At 43.7% G+C, this 20,954-nt stretch overlaps 1 long non-coding RNA gene across 1 annotated transcript; it reads left to right on the top strand.

Moving 5' to 3' along the window:
- Positions 1–3,855: 3,855 nt before the first annotated feature.
- On the top strand, positions 3,856–5,240 carry LOC308460663. The gene is made up of 2 exons (XR_013978700.1): positions 3,856–4,370; positions 4,579–5,240. It is a non-coding gene; the product is annotated as an uncharacterized lncRNA (long non-coding RNA).
- The last annotated feature ends 15,714 nt before the right edge of the window (positions 5,241–20,954 follow it).

Below are 20,954 nucleotides of genomic sequence, written 5' to 3'. Positions count from 1 at the left end.
TTCATTATCACTGGGACGGTCTGCAAGCTGACTTCTCCTCCCAACAGCTCCCTGCCATCGATCGTGGTCACCTGCAGGGGGTTGCTTAAAGGGATCGTCTGTATCTGGTGTTCAGCTGCAAACTCTTTGCTCATGAAATTGCAGGAGCTGCCTGAGTCCAACAGCGCCTTTATCTTTAGAGGGTGTCCGTTTGGCAGCTCTAGCACCACTTCTATCACTAGGGCGGGTTTAGGAGGTTCTGGCGTGGGCACTTTCACTGCTCTTTGGCCTGGCTGCTGTGCCCCGACGGTGGCAGCCAGGCGTTGGCTTTTACTTGCTCCGGTATTTCTTCCTCTCTTCCCTCCACAGCTCCTACCATCCCTTGCCATTCCTTCCTCTGGGGGCAGACTCTGGCAAAGTGACCTGGCTGTTGGCAGAGATAGCATTTCCGGGCGCCTTTTCCCTCCTTCTTTCCCCCCTCACTGGGCTTTGAAACTGCGCGCGCGCGCGCTGTTCCGATTTCCATCGGCTCTGCCGGCGGGAAAGTTGGCTCTGGAATGTCTGGAATGCGGAACTCCTTCCAACGTTCCCCCTTCCCTTCCCGCCTCTCCAATGCTCTCGCCTCCTGGCGCGCTCCTATGGTCAGCGCTGATTTGGTCAGCTGGTCCATAGACTCCGCCCTGGGCGCCCGGGAAAGTTCGTCTTTCACAGCCGAAGAAAGCCCTTCTTCAAATAGCATTTGAATGGGTTCCGCCGATAGATCCCACCCCAATTTATGGATCAACATGGTGAACTCAGTCCAGTACTCACGGACAGATCGGCTCCCCTGTTTGCAAGCCATTAACTGTCTGCGCACCACTCCCTGTTCAATATCGCTGGAAAACATCAGATCCATGGCGCGAAAGAACTTCATCGGGTCCTTTAGGACGTCACTATTCGCTGCCATCAGGGGTCTAACCCAGTCTCTCGCCCCCTTTTCAAGATGCCCAATCACGAAAGCCACTCGTGATTCCTCGTCAGGGAATTCATCAAACTGCAGATTGAGGGCATATTGCATCTCTGTCCGAAAGCCATGATAGTCTTTGGGCTCCCCCCCAAACCTCTGCACCAATCCTGGTACCTTTCTGACGAGCTGGGTGTCTTTCCCCTTTTTGTCTGCATCCTGAGCCCTCCTCTCCTCAAGCCTCGCCGTCTGCAGCGCTAGCTGGACCTCCAACACCCGGTACCTTTCTTCCAGGCTTGGACCCGCTCCAGCTCCTGCTTCTCCGGTTCCGGCTGGGTTGCTCATGATGCCTTCTCCTGCACAAGCTGCTCACGGAGACTGTCGGAATGCTGTGATGGGACGATGAGCTGCTTGTGTGTAAAATCCAAGTCCCTCAGAGTTTGGTCAAGTTTGCAAACCTCTGTCTGTAACGGAGCCCCTTAAACATGGCTCCGTCAGTCGCTGGCAGATTCCGACAGTGGTTGCTTTCGGAATCGCTTCCAACATAAAAGCTCCTTAACGGAAACACGTCTTCTGGACTCTCTGCGTGACAGTTTCCGGCGAGGAGTGGGTGTCCCTACAGGAGGTCCTGAAACCTCCCCACTGTTTTCGCTGGAAGTGTCTCTGAGCCATCCCTCCAGCTCACTTTCCCTCAGCTCAGCTCCTCTCCCCCTACTGGTTCCCTCTTCAGCTGCTGAGTCTCTCCCAACCTGTGTGAGCCCTTTCACTTCCCTTCCTTCCGATGGCAGTTCCCTGACACATACATACCATAATAACCAACAAAAACAATGCCCCTCCCCCCAGTTTAAAAGGCCTCCCTGAGGGAAAATTCCACAAGCAGGAGCCACCATAGAAAAGGCCTACTCTTGCTTTTCAACCCTCCAGACCTCTCATGAAAGAAGCATATGAAGAAAGGGCCTCAGATGATGATCAGAGGGGCTGGGTCACTTCCTATGGACATCAGGGCAGTTGTGTGGCAGTTCTGAAAGACTGCATAACTGCATTTACACCTCTGTTGAACTGGTGGAGTGCCTCTGGGTCAACAGAAGTCTGATCTGTTTGGAAGTCCCTGAACAAGAGTGTAACAACTGCAGACACTGAACTGGGTCCTTCCCCAAGGTGGATCATGGGACTGTAGGCAGAAAGTAAGTTGGTGTTTTTTGTTTCGTGGTGGGACTTGTGATCCCCACTCCCTATGGAAGCAGGCCGGGTCCACCCTCTAAGCAAAGTGAGCCAAGGGAGCACAAAATTGAGAAGACCCATCACTGGGAAGATTCATTTGGGGGTGCCAGATTTTGGCTTTGCTGAGGGCACCATACTACCAAAGATTACCAAAGTCCGCCTGGTGCCAGTTGCTTCTGGTGGCTGATGAGGGGCAGTGAAGGAGAGATTGGTAGCTCAATCTCAGCTACTAATCTGAATGTTACAGTTCTTCCCCGCTCTCCTCCTTCCACTTCTGGCAGCAGTTTTCAGGATCGGCACTGCCTTCACTGTTCCCTTCCTAGCCACTGCATGGAGGGCATATGTGCCAGTTAGAAGAGGGAACAAAAGTTGATGAGAGCATCACAGCCTTCTCTCAGCCCCTTCCGTGAGTTTAGTTGCTTGCCTGTTCTCCACTGCAAGGTGTTGGGGGCGGGGATCCGTAGTAGCCTAACTGGACTTCTGACAGCCTGTCAATCCTCAGGCAGGAGCTAAATGTTAAGGGAACTGAGCAGCAGCAATAGGAATTTGCCTTCATTCATTCATTTCAGAACACATGGCAGGGCTTTAGCTCAGTGGCTGTCAAGCTTTTTTTCTCTGGGCCACATGTTTCAGAATGAAAATTTGCTGGCGCCACACCATTTATTTTTTTCATTGATAAGAAATATGTTGGAAAACAAAAAGAAACCACAACCAACAGTGCTTGATATATAACATAGAACACAATTACTTTATAATAAATAAATAAAATTTTATTATTACAGGCCTTTGGCCAAGGCTCAGTCTGACCCCCTCCTTTGGTAATCCTCATAGAACTCTAGCCCAATGGTTGCCATTAATTTGATTCGGAATTGATTTTAGAATGAATTGATTTTAGAAAGTATTTCAATTAATAGATTGTGATTTTATGTAAACTGTGTTACTTTTACTGTTGTTAGCCACTCTGAGCCCGGCTTCGGCTGGGGAGGGCGGGATATAAATAAACAAACAAATAAACAAACAAATAAATAAATAATAATCATTATCATTATTATTATATGATCATGGGACATCCAGAAAGTATGAAACAATCCAGCTACATAAGAACATGAATCATTCCCAAAATGCGATGATAAACAAGCCTCTTGCATACGTATCTTATAAATATGTACACAAACTCAATGAGAGGTGTGAGTTTGCTTTTGCCAGGTAACCTCATTTACAGTATATTAGGTCTAATTTGAGAAAAGCAAAGTCTCACCTCCTCATCAACACAACAAAGCCTTTCTCTTTCCAGATCCTTTGTATTTGTCACAGTTGAAAATCCCTCTTCACAGCAATATGTTCTGCAGAACTGTAAAATGAGAGCCAATGCTCTTGAAGAGAGGTGTGGATACTGTTTCTGGTTGAATATCAAAACAAAAAGTATTTTGATGTTATACTATACAGTCATACCTCATGTTACGTCCGCTTCATGTTACGTTCTTTCAGGTTACATCCCGAAAAGGGCTACTTCTGGGTTTCACTGCTCGCGCATGCGCAGAAGCGCAAAATGACGTCACACGCATGCGCAGAAGCAGCGAATCGCAACCCACACATGTGCAGACGCGGCGCTGCAGGTTGCGCTCTTTTCAAGTTGCGAACAGACCTCTGGAACAGATCCCGTTTGCAACCAGAGGTACCACTGTACTACACAGAAATGTTTTAATGTTTCTTTTATTGTCCTTGAATCTTCCTGACACACTTGCCACCTTCTCCTGCCACACCAACACAGTGCACCACACCCTTTGAGAACCACTGCTCTGGCTGGAGGCTGGCTTCTTTGTCAGAATGGCTACCAGCACAGAAACGTGGTTGGTGGCGGCGGCATCGCCCCCATTCAGGTAAATTATGCTTGTAATGTTGGCTGTTAGGACAAAGAGTAGGCAGAAGACAACATATAACTAAATCCAACCTACTCAGTATGTTTGGAGGCACCAGGAGAAGGGGAAATGTTCTCTTCCACACACACACCTTGTTTGCTGATTAAAAATAAGTTTCTCGATGCAGTCATCTTTCCTCCCTACAGAGAAGTGCAAACTTCAGCAAATGAACGATTCACAACACCACACCAACGCAATGATGTGGCACTTTGAGATAAAGTAAAATGTCCATTCTCTTGAAAATCTGAAGTTCTCTTCTTCACAGAAGTGTGCATATGGAGAATGCTGAATTGGGCACTCTCCAATTGGTAAGAAGAAATCTGCTGTGAAATAATTATGTCTTCTTTTTTAAAAAATATGGAGGTAGGATGCTAAAGTCTCCATTTGCAAGGTCTGCACTTGTTTAGAAAGAAATCTCTTGATGTTAGTCACCCGTAGCTATTTTATTTCACTCTCTGCTTTGTAACAGCTCATTTGTAAATCATTTATGTGTGATCTGTTCTCTTATTCTTGCAGTGGAAGGAAGCACCAGTCAACTTCTGAAAGTGATTTCACCCTCTGCAAAGCCTTTCTCCACCCTTGCCACAATATATAATATTGTGGTCTGTCCAATAGGATTGTATCAAAAATGGGCAATTGCCAGCATCTGTCCTTATTTTTTTCCAAAATTTTCTTCCCCAGTGAAAGGTTTCTGTTTTTCTTCCGCATTGTCTTGCTACTACAGAATTTCTGTAGGGTGGGATTTTGAGCCTACCTTATAATTGCAATGTGGCTTGAAGGTGGAGTGCCTCTCCCTGCCCTACAACACCCCGCAAGCTCATTGGCTGCTTGCACTTCCTGATCTTGAAAGAGACCCATTGGAGGAGTCTCCTCCTGATATTTCCCCCCGGGTTTCAATTGATGTGCCAGGAGCTGAGAAGCCTGCAGAGTGAAGACCACTGACTGGTGAGATTTGTAGAATGGAAACCATTCACAAGCATCCCTTCATCACCTCAAAAGCAAGACAAGTGCACCCAAAGCCTTGCACCCCACCCATGAGACATTTTCTCGCCATTTTGATAATTTTTTAATGCAATATCTTTTCTTGTTAATCGATGGAGAATGCTTATAAAAACACAGGAGAAATTTCAGTCGCAACACTAGACAAAATAAATAATAAATACCGTATTTTTTGCTCTATAAGACTCACTTTTCCCCTCCCAAAAAGTAAGGGGAAATGTGTGTGCATCTTATGGAGTGAATACAGGCTGCGCAGCTATCCCAGAAGACAGAACAGCAAGAGGGATCGCTGCTTTCGCTGCGCAGCGATCCCTCTTGCTGTTCTGGCTTCTGAGATTCAGAATATTATTTTTTCTTGTTTTCCTCCTCCAAAAACTAAGTGCGTCTTATGGTCTGGTGCATCTTATAGAGTGAAAAATACGGTAAATAAGCAACCCCACTATGGTGGTACCTCGGGTTACAAACGCTTCAGGTTACAGACGCTTCAGGTTACAGACTCCGCTAACCCAGAAATAGTACCTCGGGTTAAGAATTTTGCTTCAGGATGAGAACAGAAATTGTGTGGCAGCAGCAGGAGGCCCCATTAGCTAACGTGGTGTCTCAGGTTAAGAACAGTTTCAGGTTAAGAACGGACCTCCAGAATGAATTAAGTTCTTAACCCGAGCTACCACTGTAACTCTTTAAAACAAAGTATTTCCCCTTCTTCCAAAGGACTATAGACTTGCAAAGTAGATCATAAGGTGCGGTTGTTGTTGTTGTTTTTGTTTAAGTGGCAAGGGAAATAAAGAGAAAATGAATTTCAAGCATTCTTTCTTGAAAGAATGTGTTATCTTTGACAATACGGCTGTGGCATATTTTACTCCTTGCATTAACTAGAATATAGGATTGCCATGTGAGGCTGCAGTTCAAAGCATACATACTAATGAGCGAGCTCCGTTGAGAACAGCGGGACTTACTTATGAGTAAGCATGCGAAAGAGTAAGCTGTTTAGTGTGCAGCCTTGGTAAGAATTTTTCTCAGTTAATTGGGACTGGATTGAATAATTTGAAAACTTGATTAATATAGACAAAATAAATCAGCCTCTGGTAGATTTGGAGTCATTTCAGCTCGTCTGAAAGAAAAAAGGCAAGGATTTTCTTCAGCAGTACACTTGTTTTTGTGGGTGATTGATGGATAATCCAGCCCTATGTCAGCCCCGCAACAGATAGTTAATTGCACCGAGAGAATTATCCAACATCAGCACTTCAGTTTACTGACTTTTCCCAGAAAAGGACACAGAACTGCATCTATTTATCAAAACTAATCAGCATCAGCAGTCAATCTCCAGAGCTACTTGCCTTCCTTCTTCAGATAACCCTTGTTCTTTGTTTGTGGGACATGGCGGGTTTTCTTACATTGCTAGACGGGCTTAGATGTTCCAGCTTCCTGTCTGGGATTTGACCACAGGACTTTTGTTGTGCTGCTAAAGTGAAAATCAAAACTAATTTTGGTGGTTAGTCTATAATGAGCACAAATCTATGCTGTGCTGGATATTCTGAGGGTCTTGATAGTATGCAACACTAACAAACAAAAATAATCATTCTGCAAAATATTTTTTTTTTTTTTAAATAATGTTTATTAAAATTTTCAAAAATACAGAAAGTAAAAAGTTAAAATACATTCAGAACCTTATTTTCATATATCCACTTTCTGGGACTCCCCCCTTCCCCCACCCCTATCATATTCCTGTTTCATATTGTTGGCTCCACAAGCTCTCAATTCTGATTAAAAACTTAATTTGTTTAGACCATTGTTCGAATTTAAAATTTCTACACTCCTCATCAATACCCTTAATAAAAAGCCAAAAGTTTTTTTCCCAGGGCCCACCCCATTTTTATTCCACAATTTCCCTTTTTTTTTAATAATAAAGACTCCCCACATAATAAAAATATCAGAAATAAGAAATAAAAGATAGAATAGATGAAACAAAACCAGTTCAAAGAAAGAAATTGACAAGCCTTTGGATTTTAGTTCTCCCCCTCTGTCCCCGGTTTAATTTCCCCCTGACCACCAAACCATGTTATCCGCCTGGAATTCTTACAATCCATGAATCACCTATTTTCCCCCAACTCCTTGCTGGTTTTTTTTTTTTTTGTTTTTTGTTTTTTCCCTTACATAATTTATTTTTTAAAGCACTTAGCTTCAGATCTTTAATAAAGCTCCCCCCATTGTTCTTTCCAAATTGTAGTCCAGTTTCCTCTTGTTCCGCTGCTGAAACGTTCTAATTCAGAAGCTTAGTAAGTCTGCAGGGATTATTGTTATTCAGGAACAAAAACTTGCGTTCAGTCCCTTCCTTTCTTCAATAGAAAATTCTATTGTCTCCTTTAGCTGTACACCCTGTAGACAAAATATTATTTCCGTTTTGCAGCTTTCCCAGAAGATAACCAGTTCTATAAAATTCCAATGGTATTTTTCCACTTACAACCATCTTTGTAATGTCCCGAAACTCCTCTAGGGGGATTATTGTAACTTTGTTTTCTCTAGTCCAAAAGTCCGATTGTTATCCATGTTTTCGCCATTTTGTATCCAAGTTTTAAAAAGTTGTAGCAAATTGTAACAAATTTAGCCAGCAAAGTTCTCATAATAAAATCCTCTCTGCTTTCCGACTTTGACAGCTACTTTGACAGCTGTCAAAATCTCCGACTCTTTTCACCAGGCTCTCTCTTCAATCACCCCGGTTCCCAGGGGGGGGGTTACGTTTCTTCTCCCTCAATTCGTCCTCCAGCACAGTTCTTATAATTTCCCATCGTGGAATTCTTAGGTTTTATCAGCAATACAAATCTTTTTGGACCTTGGTTTCCCCGTCCTTGTCTTAGAAGGTTTACAATAGGGGGGGGACTGACTTCCTTTTTGGATCCCCCCCCGCTCGTGTCCAAATCGAAAGGAAATTCTTTTTTTTTCCTCCTTTTAAACCCAGTTTCCAAATTACTCACGGGTTGTTGTTAAAAAGTCCGAATTTTCAATGGAAGAAGTCAGCGCTCTCCGCCGGATGGCATGCGGCTGCGCTCGGCAGGGATAGCAGAGGACTCAAAGCACCACGCTTCTCCCCGGCACCCGATCCGTAGCCTTTAAAAAGGCTCCTTCACGAGTCGGGAGGGCGCTGACGGTGCCAGCCGAGTCTCCATGTCCACGGCCCTCGTGGCCGTGGTTTTTAAGGGTCCCCGCATCGCCGGTGCGGTAGGACCCAGCCCCTGCCGAGCAGGCTCCCTCCGGAGCTCGGAGGGAGTCCGCCATTCGGCGATGGCGCCAACCCGGAAGTCCTCAATCATTCTGCAAAATAAAGTTACAGTGGTGCCTCGCAAGACGAAATTAATCCGTTGCGCGAGTCTCTTCGTCTTGCGGTTTTTTCGTCTTGCGAAGCACGGCTATTAGCGGCTTAGCGGCTTAGCGGCTATTAACGGCTTAGCGGCTTTAAGAAAAAGGAAACAAACTCGCAAGAACTCGCAAGACGTTTCATCTTGCGAAGCAAGCCCATAGGGAAATTTGTCTTGCGGAACGACGCAAAAAACGCAAAACCCTTTCGTCTAGTGAGTTTTTCGTCTTGCGAGGCATTCGTCTTGCAGGGCACCACTGTAGCTCAGAGAGGGCACTCAACAACCCATCCACCACACATGTCTGCCATTGCTGCCCCTTTTATAGAAAATCTGGTGCTTGTAACAGTCCTAGGCAGTTGAGTCTAGCTGCCATTTCAGTTTCCATTGGAGTATCAAAGGGCATTTGTTCACGGTCAACTCAAACCCAGCACTGACCCTGAAGTAGAAATTTTGCACAAAGGGCCGTAAGTGGGGAAAGTACAGAAGCAATTTCTATCAACTAATACCAGCTTTAAAAATACATTTTCATGAGACCTTTTAAGCGTTACTACCTTGCCACTAGTAGATAATTTTCCAAGGGTTCATTTAACTGTAACATTTAAAGGCCTACTACAACTATATGAGGCAGGATTGGTCACATATATTGCAAAACTGGGAAAGAATTTTTCTTACAGGCAGCGCTGTCTCCAGACATTCTGCTGCCTGAGGCGAAGGGCAAGATGGCTTACTCCCCCCAAGGCACATGCAGAAGCCAATTGGATTGGTGCTGAACCTTGCTCCAGTACTGAGGAAAGGTTCTTCCACTTGAGGGCAGCAGGCTAGTGCAGTGGGTACAGGGCAGGCCACATGGCACTCATAATTCTGTTCACTCCCCGCACCTAAGCATCTGCCACCTGAGGCAGCTGCCTCACTCTACCTCATCATAGGGCTGGCCCTGCTTACAGAGGTGAAGATATGGTGTCAGACAGAGCAGATAATACTGGGCTAAACAGGCCAAGTTTTGAGGGAAAGTCTCATCAATTGTAGGTATAGTACATTTGTTTGCATATTTACCTGAAACTAGCAATAGCTCTTACTGGTAATAGACAGGTCTGAACTATCTACCTTTTAGTGGGACCTATAAGTCAGAATTCATCATGCGAAAGGCTGGGCTGGATGAATCCCAAGCTGGAATCAAGATTGCTAGAAGAAACATCAACAACCTCAGATATGCAGATGACACAACCTTGATGGCAGAAAGTGAAGAGGAATTAAATAACCTTTTAATGAGGGTGAAAGAGGAGAGCGAAAAATACAGTCTGAAGCTCAACATCAAAAAAACGAAGATCATGGTCACTGGTCCTATCACTTCCTGGCAAATAGAAGGGGAAGAAATGGAGGCAGTAAGAGATTTTAATTTCTTGGGTTCCCTGGTCACTGCAGATGGTGACAGCAGTCACGAAATTAAAAGACGCCTGCTTCTTGGGAGAAAAGCGATGACAAACCTAGACAGCATCTTAAAAAGCAGAGACATCACCTTGCCGACAAAGGTCTGTATAGTTAAAGCTATGGTTTTCCCAGAAGTGATGTATGGAAGTGAGAGCTGGACCATAAAGAAGGCTGATCGCTGAAGAATTGATGATTTTGAATTATGGTGCTGGAGGAGACTCTTGAGAGCCCATGGACTGCAAGAAGATCAAACCTATCCATTCTGAAGGAAATCAGCCCTGAGTGCTCACTGGAAGGACAGATCCTGAAGCTGAGGCGCCAATACTTTGGCCACCTCATGAGAAGAGAAGACTCCCTGGAAAAGACCCTGATGTTGGACTGGGAAAGGTTATGGACCACTGGTATGAAATTCACGGCATGTAATGCCTTGAAAGAGAATATTATGAAAATGATATACAGGTGGTACATGACCCCAGTCAAGCTTGCTAAGATATATCACTTGTCTGATAATAAATGTTGGAAATGTAAGGAGGCTGAAGGGACATTCTTTCACCTCTGGTGGACTTGTCCAAAAGTGAAGGCCTTCTGGGAAATGATATATAATGAGTTAAAGAAGGTGTTTAAGTACACCTTTCCCAAGAAACCAGAGGCCTTTCTATTGGGCATTGTCGGCCAGAAGGTGTTAAAGAAGGATAGAACCTTTTTTATGTATGCAACTACAGCAGCAAGGATTCTCATCGCAAAATACTGGAAGACCCAAGATTTACCCACACTGGAAGAGTGGCAGACGCAATTGATGAACTACATGGAATTGGCCGAGATGACTGCCAGGATCCGAGATTTGGGAGAAGAAGCAATAGAGGAGGATTGGAAAAAATGTAAAGATTATTTACAAAAATTTTACAAGTTATATGAATGTTAAGAATTCGCATGATTAGGGAAATTCAGCTCCAGCAATAAGATTAAGGTATGGGAAACTAAGTTATATAAAGGAAGGACTAATGTTTAAAAGAATATTATATATGTTATTAGTGTAAATTGAAAATAAGTATTTTAAACGTAAACCACAAGTATTTGAAAGAACAAAAGAATGTACGAAATAAGGTTATAATTTGCTGAAAAATTTTATTGTAAAGAACGCACGGTGAGGGAGACGTGGGGAAGTCCGGTTGGTTATGAAAAAATGCTTTGAAAGGATGACTTTTTTCTTTTTCTTTTTCTTTTCTGTTTTTTCTTTGTATAACCGATTTTGTATTTCTATTTGGAAAAAAAGCAATAAAAAATATTTTAAAAAAAAGAAAAAAAGAAAAGACCCTGATGTTGGGAAAGATTGAGGGCACAAGGAGAAGGGGACGACAGAGAACGAGATGTTTGGACAGTGTTCTCGAAGCTACTAACATGAGTTTAACCAAACTGTGGGAGGCAGTGGAAGACAGGAGTGCCTGGCATGCTCTGGTCCATGGGGTCAAGAAGAGTTGGACACAACTAAATGACTAAACAACAACAACAATAAGTCAGAGATAGAGGAAGAGCACATGCCTGCTTGCAGAAGGTCCCAGGAGAAATATTTAGCATTTTCTATACAAACTAACCTTCTGGCAAAATGAAAATGTGCCCTCTACATGTTTTGTAGCACAATTCCCATCATCCCCGACCATTGAGCATGCTGGCTGGGGCTGACAGGGGTTGGACTCCAACAGGATCTGGAAGGTACCAGGTTGGGAAAGGCTGCAAATGATCTCGGGCTGCAGGTGCAGGGGAGAGTCGCAACAAGGCAGAGCAAATAATAATGGCTGCATGGACCAACAGCTTGGTTCATTATAAAGCATCTTCATATTTAAAAAAATTCTGTACACAGAAAAATACATATTAGGTAGGAGGGTTGTAGTGTAACTTCCTTTCCAACACACCTGGATTTTAAAATGGCACAGCCCTGAGACAGGTTGACCTCTGTTTGTGAATCATAGGCCAGAGTGATTTGCGGAAGAATTTCCATTCAGATGATTATTACGTTGGCACAGCAAAAAACCAACAACAACCAGAGCTGATTTCATAATCTCATGTGACCCCATTGAATAATTTCATCTTAACCATGCAAAATCTCTTCCTGAAGCAGCCGGCGTCAACTTCTCCGATGCCAAAAGTTTGAAGTCAGTGAATGCAGAGCTGCTGAATTAGGAATTTAGTCTTCTGCAGAGACAGGATTTAAATTTGACTTATTTGGGGCGAGGGGGACTGGGCTGCCTTTTCAGCTGAATCTGCTACCTGTTCCAGCTTCCTTTTTTCTCTTCTACATCTGGATGCATTTCTGTATTTCCCAGTTACCTGGGAATTCACCGGAATTCAGTTGCAGTACCTCTCAGCTGGGCACCATTGCATTCATGGTGAGCTCTGGCACTTCTTTCTCTAGAAAAATAGCTATACTCTCCAACATTTCTCCTATGAAAATAGGGCCATCCCATTCCATAATGATAATTTTACTATTTATACCCCACACATCTAACTGGGTTGCTTCCAACATATATATAAACATAATAAAACATTTTTAAAAAAACCATCCCTGTACAGGATTGTCTTCAGACACCTCTGGGGGTCGGATAACTCCATACCGTCCAACATTTCTGCAATGAAAATAGGAACATTCTAAGGAAAAGTGGGACATTCCAGGATAAAATCAGAAACAGGGATGGCATCTCTAAATCAGGGATGTCCCTGAAAAATAGGGAAACTTGGGGGGCTTGCTGGGTACACTTAACAAAAAAATGATCATGTGCCCACCCTATTTACAAAGACATCATAAGTGTGTAGCTTTACCTTTAGAAAGGGTAGATGGGTGAGGAGAGAAGAATCTCTCTACCTTCCCCAATTTCCATCATTTTACTCTTTGAGTAAAGGCCTCTACCGCCAGTTTAGGTGCAAACAGAGCAAGCTTCTAAATTAATAAGCATCATATTCAGTTTGGCCTAAAGAAGATGCAATTTTGTTCAAGAGACAATATTTTCAAAGCCTAGTTTATACTTTTCAAGGGGAGCTGCATAGAGGACCTGACGACCCCCAGCCATCTTCACCAGATCTTTGTTTTCAAAGCAAGAGGGACCATTTGGAGACATTCAGAGCGGAGAGTAGAGGGAGTCATTTGACTTCGGGGTGTGGGAGATTACTTATTAACCTTACATTTATGAGGGGGCCTGGAGGCTTTTTCTCCATTATTTCTTCTGCTGCTGCTTCTTTTGGGGGGGGGGGGGAATTGCCTACAAAGGTAAAACCTTCACCGAGTGGTCGGGAAATATGGCTCCTGAAATATACATTTCCAGGGACATTATTCCAAACCCCACTTAAAAAGCACGAGGCAGCAGATGCACTTTCTGGCCGCTCGATGCAGCTTTTAGCTTTAAAGAAGTTATTAAAAAAGAAAAAAAAGGAAAAGGAATAATGAAGAACAAGCCCTCGAATCATCTCACAGTCTTATAAAGCTAACTAGTATTTCCCACACCCTGAAAGTGGGCTGCCCCCACCCACTTTGCTTCAGAGTTTTGCCCTCTCCCCACACCCTTGAAAACTGGTGGATGCTCTGCTACAGATCCAATCAGTCCAAGTTTAAACTTCCCCCTGTGTAGAATTACCTCATGAAGGAAACAACATGTAAGTTGAGTGCTCCCATCTCAAGGACCGGTTGGAAGGCAGTGCTATCTTTGAATGGGGGCTAAGAGATCAACTTTGCGTGGGAAGACACCCCCCCCCCAAATAAAGACACAATAGACACAGAATTTCATTTTAAGGTTTTTGGCATGAATTTTGGCCACAACTTTATTGATTACAGCGTGTGAGTGGTTGCTTAGGCATTGGTTCCAGACTACCTGAACCTGCACAGTGGCAGGAACAGGACTGACACTGGGCACCACCATATGTCAGTTAGGGAAAGCATCCTGGTGAAGCGGGAACTACTGCGATCTCACAGCTCACCCCACATGCTCCCAGGGGCTCTGGCGTGGCCCTAGCCCCTTGACAGGGTTTGGACAAAAGCAAGGTGAGCCCCTGGATTCCTTTAACGGAATTCCCTAGCAGCAGCAATGGAGGGGCAGGCACAGCCAACCACGTCCCCTCCACAAAACATTGAACCAAATGCCTAACCACCAACCTTACAAAGTTGTGACGATTTGCTGCACGGTAGGCAAAAACCAAGTGGCACCTGCCAATCAGCCAAATGGCAAAATTCCTACTGGGCCCCTGCTCCAAAACAGACGACCCCATGACAGGCATAGCAAGGTCAGAAGAACAAACCTAACTAAAGGGAGAGGAGGGTAGGTGATCCGCTGCCCGTCCCGTTGTTCGGTCCCTGCTCCTGCCAGCCCAACAGTTCGAAAGCACATCAAAGTACAAGTAGATAAATAAGTACTGCTGCAGCGGGAAGCTAAAGGGTGTTTCTGTGTGCTGCTCTGGTTTCGCCAGAAGCGGCTTAGTCATGCTAGCCACATGACCCAGAAAAACTGTCTGCGGACAAACGCTGGCTCCCTCGGCCAGTAAAATGAGATGAGTGCTGCAACCCCAGAGTTGTTTGCGACAGGACTTAACTGTCAGGGGTCCTTTACCTTTACCTTTTTTTACTTCCCCAGAACCATGAAGACTCATTCCTATTTTGCAGAATGTGGAGACCAGACCAGATTTCATGCAGGATTGTAGATAAGAGGTATATAAGAGAGAGAGAAAAGGAAATTGTTGCATCCTCTTTAGATTTGCATATTATAATTTTAACTCACTGAGTTAAATTGATTTCTCCCCCCCCCCCCCCCCGCCTAAACCTGGATAATTACAATCAAGCTCAGCACTGGTATTTCTTTTCTTTTTTTAAAAAAAAAAGCTTCGACAAACGTCTCGTTCTTGATGTGCTTTGCACTCTGCCTCCTTGTAATTAGGTAATGTTCCAGGATCTTGGGCCAATTGGCACGAGAAACAGGTGCTTTGTTAGCATAGCGCCGTTACAAGAGCTCTCCAGCCCATCTCCTTTGACGATTATGAAAAGCTCTTGTGAACATGTTGGGCAATAGTGAGGACTCTGAATCAGAGGTGAAGTGGAACAGCTATTTATTAAAACCGCTGGCTGTGATTACAGGAGTGGCACGCATCAGATGATCAACATCTCTGCTTCATGTTTTCTCCAAGGATACCTGTTAGAAATGCTCGTTTGAAGTTTAAAATGAAAAAGCAATCTCACTAAGGGGAAGAGCAAAAGAAGAGGCGCAACTTGTTACCTGCTTTCCCCTTTTCCTGTGCTCTACATTTGCAAATGCTTTGGGTTGTTTAATAGATTATAATTCAATGTGTCTTCATTATATCATTTTATTCTATTTTACGTATTCTAAGCTTTCTTTCCTTTTTTATCTGGTGCAAATATTCTTTTTTTTAAAAAAAAAATATTAACATATAAAACACATTTACACAATTACATAATACACATACTTAACACACTACTGGTGCAAATATTCTAAACATTAAATAAAATAAACAGGGTGTGTGTTTGTGTATCAGAAGGTCACAGGTACCCATGGAAAATATGTAGTGTCCCGAGTATCATTGCATTTAAGTATAATTAAACTTGATCTTTATAGATCTAAATTATAAATGTGTGGTGTGTTTTTTTTAAAAAAAAGTTGGAGTGCTCTGGCTGTTGTTGTTTTTTAATAAACTTGACTTTCTGTCAAAAATTATTTTAAACTCTTTCGTGTTTTAAATGGATTGCTGCTTATATGAATTGTTTTGAAGCCTCTGTATTTTCTGTGCGAAACACTGCGAGGGTTGATTGTGGCAAACAAGACAATCTATAAGTGTTTGGACTATTTAAAGTAACAGAGAAATGTGCATATATGAATGTCATTTGAAACCTCCCAATTCCCCTTCTATTGAGATAAAACTCTGTGGTGTGTTGTTCACACCCTGCTTTCAGAAGGGCTCCTTTTGTAGTTATGGGAATGTTATGGTGTTGTTCCTTTAGGTCAGGAACATGAGTTTATTGATACTGGAAAGACCTTCATGTAAGACGGGGTCAGCAAACTTTTTCAGAGGGGGCTAGTCCGCTGTCCCTCATACTTTTTTATTCATTCATAAAAAAATTCAACAAATTCCTATGCCCCACAACTACCCCAGAGATGCATTTTAAATAAAAGCACACATTCTACTAATGTAAAAACACCAGGCAGGCCCCACAAATAACCCAGAGATAAATTTGAAATAAAAGCACACATTCTACTCTTGTAAAAACACGCTGATTCCCGGATCAGCCACGGGCCAGATTTAGAAAGTGACTTGGCCGGATCCGGCCCCCGGGCCTTAGTTTGCCTACCTATAATGTAAGACCACAGAGAGCCATGGCTCTACATATTTTTAGGGAACACTAATTGACCTAACAAGTTGCATTTTAGCTTTCTCATTGTTATTCTCATCTTTCTTAATTTGAACCATATTTGTATAACTATGCAAGTGATGGAACTTTTCTGCAATATTCACCCTCTTTTTGTTCCAGTAGGGGCATCTGATATTGCTGGTGTGACATCTGCATATGTTTCATTAATTGATGGGCAATTAACAAGGCATTTTTTAACCAGTTCATCTGTATAGTTTCTGCCTCTGCTCTGTAAAACACACACTGGTGATTTATTCATCAGTGCTACCTTAACGTCTAAAAATTGCTGTTGGGGAACTCACAGCAGCAATGACATGAACGGCTGGTTTCTGACATACTGAGATTGTCCCATCTCACCTTATTAACAGAGTGCTTGCATTGATTTATGCATGGGTTTGGTGGGAACATTCAGTGAAGTATAAAGCCACTTTAAAAATGAGCATATGCGGGTGGCACTGTGGTCTAAACCACTGAGCCTAGGGCTTGCTGATCAGAAGGTCAGCGGTTCGAATCCCTTCAATGGGGTGAGCGCCTGTTGCTCGGTCCCAGCTCCTGCCAACCTAGCAGTTCGAAAGCATGCCAGTACAAGTAGATAAATAGGTTCCACTCTGATGGGAAGGTAAACGGAGTTTCCGTGTGCTGCTCTGGTTTCGCCAGAGCTGGCCACATGACCCGGAAAAACTGTCTGCAAACAAATATTGTATCCCTCGGTCAGTAAAGTGAGATGAGTGCCGCAACCCCAGAGTCCTTCGTGACTGGACTTAACTGTCAGGGGTCCTTTACCGTTACCTTTAGCCAAGCACAGACAGATTTACAAATTCTTGTATATCTGTGTTTGCGTGTGTGACAAATTCCAGAGGGACCACTCTGCTAGGCTGCAATAGATTGTAATGGATTGCTTTGAAGTCACTTCAGCACCAGATGAAAAGAAAAATTGCCCCCCCCCATCGCCCCACCCACCCTGTCCTGTATTGTGCCAGAACAAAGGTGGCAACCTTAATATACACACACAAACACCTCTGCTTACCACCACCAAATGGGTTTACGGCTTAGGTGACTTGTGAACCAGACAGTCAGTACATGAATCAGCCACCAGATTGCACTCTGTTTTCTTTTTTAATGAATTAAATGTCTCACTCCCACATAAACAAATCTGTGTATCTGGCATTAGACATGAGGCAAATTTGGTAATTATGTCTTTAGCCTCTTGGTAGCTATAGTCTTTCTTGGAGAGCGCTCTGGTAAACAGCGGAATTTCCACAGCCCATAGGAAGGACAAAAATATGAAATACTATTTCCACAAGCAACAAAACAGGCCTTTCCATGCCAGACATTGCTCATACAGCTTCTCTGATGGCATGTGTTCTAATATGTTAGCAAAATGACAGCCCTTTGATGATGTTTGGCTATTATTTGAGGCACTTTGGCCGTAATTTCCAGGATTGCTTCAACACCAGGTGTGGATTTTATGAGAGGAAAAGTAGTATTAGAGCGGTAATGTTATTCCGGTGATTACAGTGGAACAGCAGCTTTCACGAAATGTCCATGGAAGGGCTCATTCAGACATTCCTTTTCTCCTCAGATTGCTTCTATCTTAAATCAGGGTTTGTTTGTTTTTTTTAAAAAAAAAGGAGGAGGAGGAAGAGGAGGAGGAGGAAACACCAACTAACTAAAATCCTGCAAACATGAAATTTTATACATAGGGCTCATCAATTATTCTGTTTCTACCACAATTTGTAGGCACAGGTCAGTAGTTTCCAGACATGATGGGTGTAAATGGGGTTTGTTTGCTTGTTTGTTTGTTTGTTTGTTTGTCCCACTGCTTTTCCCAGGAAAACCCACTGTTTACCACTGAATCAGAACAAATGGCAATCCATAGAAAACCTGATTGACATTTGTTCCAATTCATCGGTAAACAGTGGGTTTTCCAGAGGAAAGTGGTAGGACAAAACAAACAAACAAAGCACCCCACTTGGACCCCTGCATGGAAATCACAGGCCAGTGTGTACAAAACGGAAGTGTTAGTGAGCCCTTAGTTCAGATCAATGTTCAGTTCTCTCTCTCTCCCTCTTCCTGGCCCCACTGCAGTCTTCTTTATCATCTTTAGAGTTTGTACAATGCAATGCTCTATAGCAAAAGTAGTAGTAACAACAGGCGGAATCCCCCTTCTGATTTTTTTTTTTATTCGCAGTGAAACTAAGATTGTCTCTTGTCAGAGAAGGTAGACTGTGAAAAAGAAGACTGATTTATTGCCCGAGAAGTTGGAATGTTCATAAATGCTCTGTATCATCAAAGGCCACAACCAGTTCAGCCATTTCGTGGCAAAGACTTCACTTTTGCAAGCACCATAAATATACACTCACTTAAGGCCATCCTTGTGATTGACCCGTAGAGTGCAGTTAGGAACAAGAATATGGACTGAGATGAGTCCTGGGTTGAGTTCTGGTACCACCCTTACCATGACAATGTCAAGCAAGCCTCTGCCTTTTAAAATTCCCTTTATTGCTCATTCCCTCTTCCCCACATTCTCATCTGTTTCTAGGCCCCTGGATGAAGTCTGCACCCAATCCCTCAAGCCCCTACAATGGAGACAGGTGCAAAATTTGTGGGTAGCATTTTTAAGGATTTTTGTGGGTGGGAAAGGCTGAAATTGGGGCCTTGCTCCTCACACCAGCTGAATGCCTCAGCACTCCACCTTGGAATAATACAGGCATGTCCAACAGGTAGATCGTGATCTACTGGTAGATCACTGGACATCTGTGGTAAATAGACTGTGGTATATCTCTCTATCCTCCCAGATCACAGCCAGTATTTTATAATGTGAGTAGATCACAGCCTCTTGGGAGTTGGACATGCCTGGAATAATGCATTGGAGTAAGGTGCACTAAACAACTTTCCGAGTCCCTTCCAAATCTACACTTTTATGAGTCTAATGCAATGTGATAGATGTTGTAGTGTTATGAAGAGGAGAATTTCAGGTTGGGGGCAGGGAGTGGCTGCTGCTTGCTGGAAGCTGAAGCATTGCCACCACTTCAAAACAGTCCCCCCACCAGCATCACAAAACCAAAACTGAACTTTCCCCAGATGTAACTTTTGCGCCAATCTTTAAAATGGCCCTTGTTAGGTTCAGCACATCTCTCAACACGGCACAACACGGCAAGCTGGCAGTGCGTTTTGCTTTATTTAGCAATTACAGGCTTACAGCAAACAGAGCTTCCCACAGCTCATTCTTCACTCAGTTGACTCGACTGGCCTCCGGCCCCTTCCAAGGCCAGATATGTGTCGAACCTGCCCCCGCTTCCAGCTGGTCTTCCTTTGCTGTAACCGCTTGCTCCGCCTCCTACTTCTGGGAGACTCAGGTGCAGCCAATTCCTCCTCCTCTGGAGTTGAATCCAACCCCCTCCTACTACCTGCTGTGCCAAAGCAGCGCCGTGCCCAGAGCCTCCGTCTGCCATGGCCACAGTGGCATGAAGCGGCCAGCTGAGCCGGGAGGCACTGTGTCCAGCCTCAGCCTCTTCTCCACCAGAGGAGCCACCCTCCAGCCATTGCCCACCTCCTCCAGCCTCGCTGGCAGTGCCATCCTCCCTAAAAAACTCTGGGAAATGGAGGGAGGGGTGGCGCCGGAGGGAGCTTTGCACCGGATATGCTTTAGATGGCCCTGATAGGCAGCCTTCTGCTTACCTCTGCCTCTTCCTCCTCCTCTGCCTATTCCTCTGCGGGCCATGTCTCTGACAGCTCTCCTCCTGAGATTGGGACATAATGAATTTCCCCAAACCTGCTGTACGTCAGAAGTGGGGAAATCCATGAGATCATGATGTAAGGGCATGTCGAGGTTTTGCTACCTGATCCAAAGAGGAGTGAAAGTGAACTCAGTTGGGTTGTTGTTGTTTTGGTAACTTTCAGCATCTTTTACCAATAATGCCATTCTCCGTACAGATTTCTGGAGTATTTTGATCAACCTAATCCCCAAAGTGTTGGGTTTTTCCTGCTCCAGTGAAGGTTATTTTAGAAAAGTTGAATGGCTTCTGCATTTCACATATTGAAATGTTCCAATACATAAACAAATGTAAGGAGTGGAAGTGGAATAGAAAAGTAAAATAAACTAATGAGTCCCTGGGATATTATATGTTGTTTCCTTCACTCTGTTAAGCTTACAGTTTAAATCAGAAAGACTGTTCTTCAGAAAGAACAAAATTCTAATTTTCCAAAATATATGGCAGGCGGATGCATCCTGACTAATGAGTGAGGGGTTTTCTTCTTCTTCTGTTCCTAGCAAAATCTTTAATGCAGTCATTTATTTTAGATATTTAAAGTTTTTTTAAAGTTCAAACAAGTCCCTGTTGTCATTTCTGCCAATGTAATGACACTGTTATGTGTAATTTATCATCAGTATGACATTTCAGTGGGACTGATGAGGAAGGGGAAATAACCAATTGCAGCATGGGACCTTGAAAGTTGCTGTTTCAAATGTCCTCCTTATTGGCAGAAGTCCCTAAAAGAAAGTATCATTTCTCCTTCTGGCATTTCAAAAATCTTTGCAGTTGTATTTGATTAAACACTCTGTTAATGCCCAAGACAATTATCAATTTATCATCAAGGGCATTGAGTAAAGATATTCTGATATACATAGATCCCTGCAATTGTATTCCAGCATCTGCAGTAGAGGAACATTCTTTTCCAGGCACAATCCCAGATGCTGAATACTGCTAGTTTGC

The sequence above is a fragment of the Podarcis pityusensis genome (assembly GCF_964106645.2).
Source record: "Podarcis pityusensis genome assembly, chromosome: 13".
Lineage (NCBI taxonomy): Eukaryota > Metazoa > Chordata > Lepidosauria > Squamata > Lacertidae > Podarcis > Podarcis pityusensis.
This window is presented reverse-complemented; position numbering and strand designations above follow the sequence as displayed.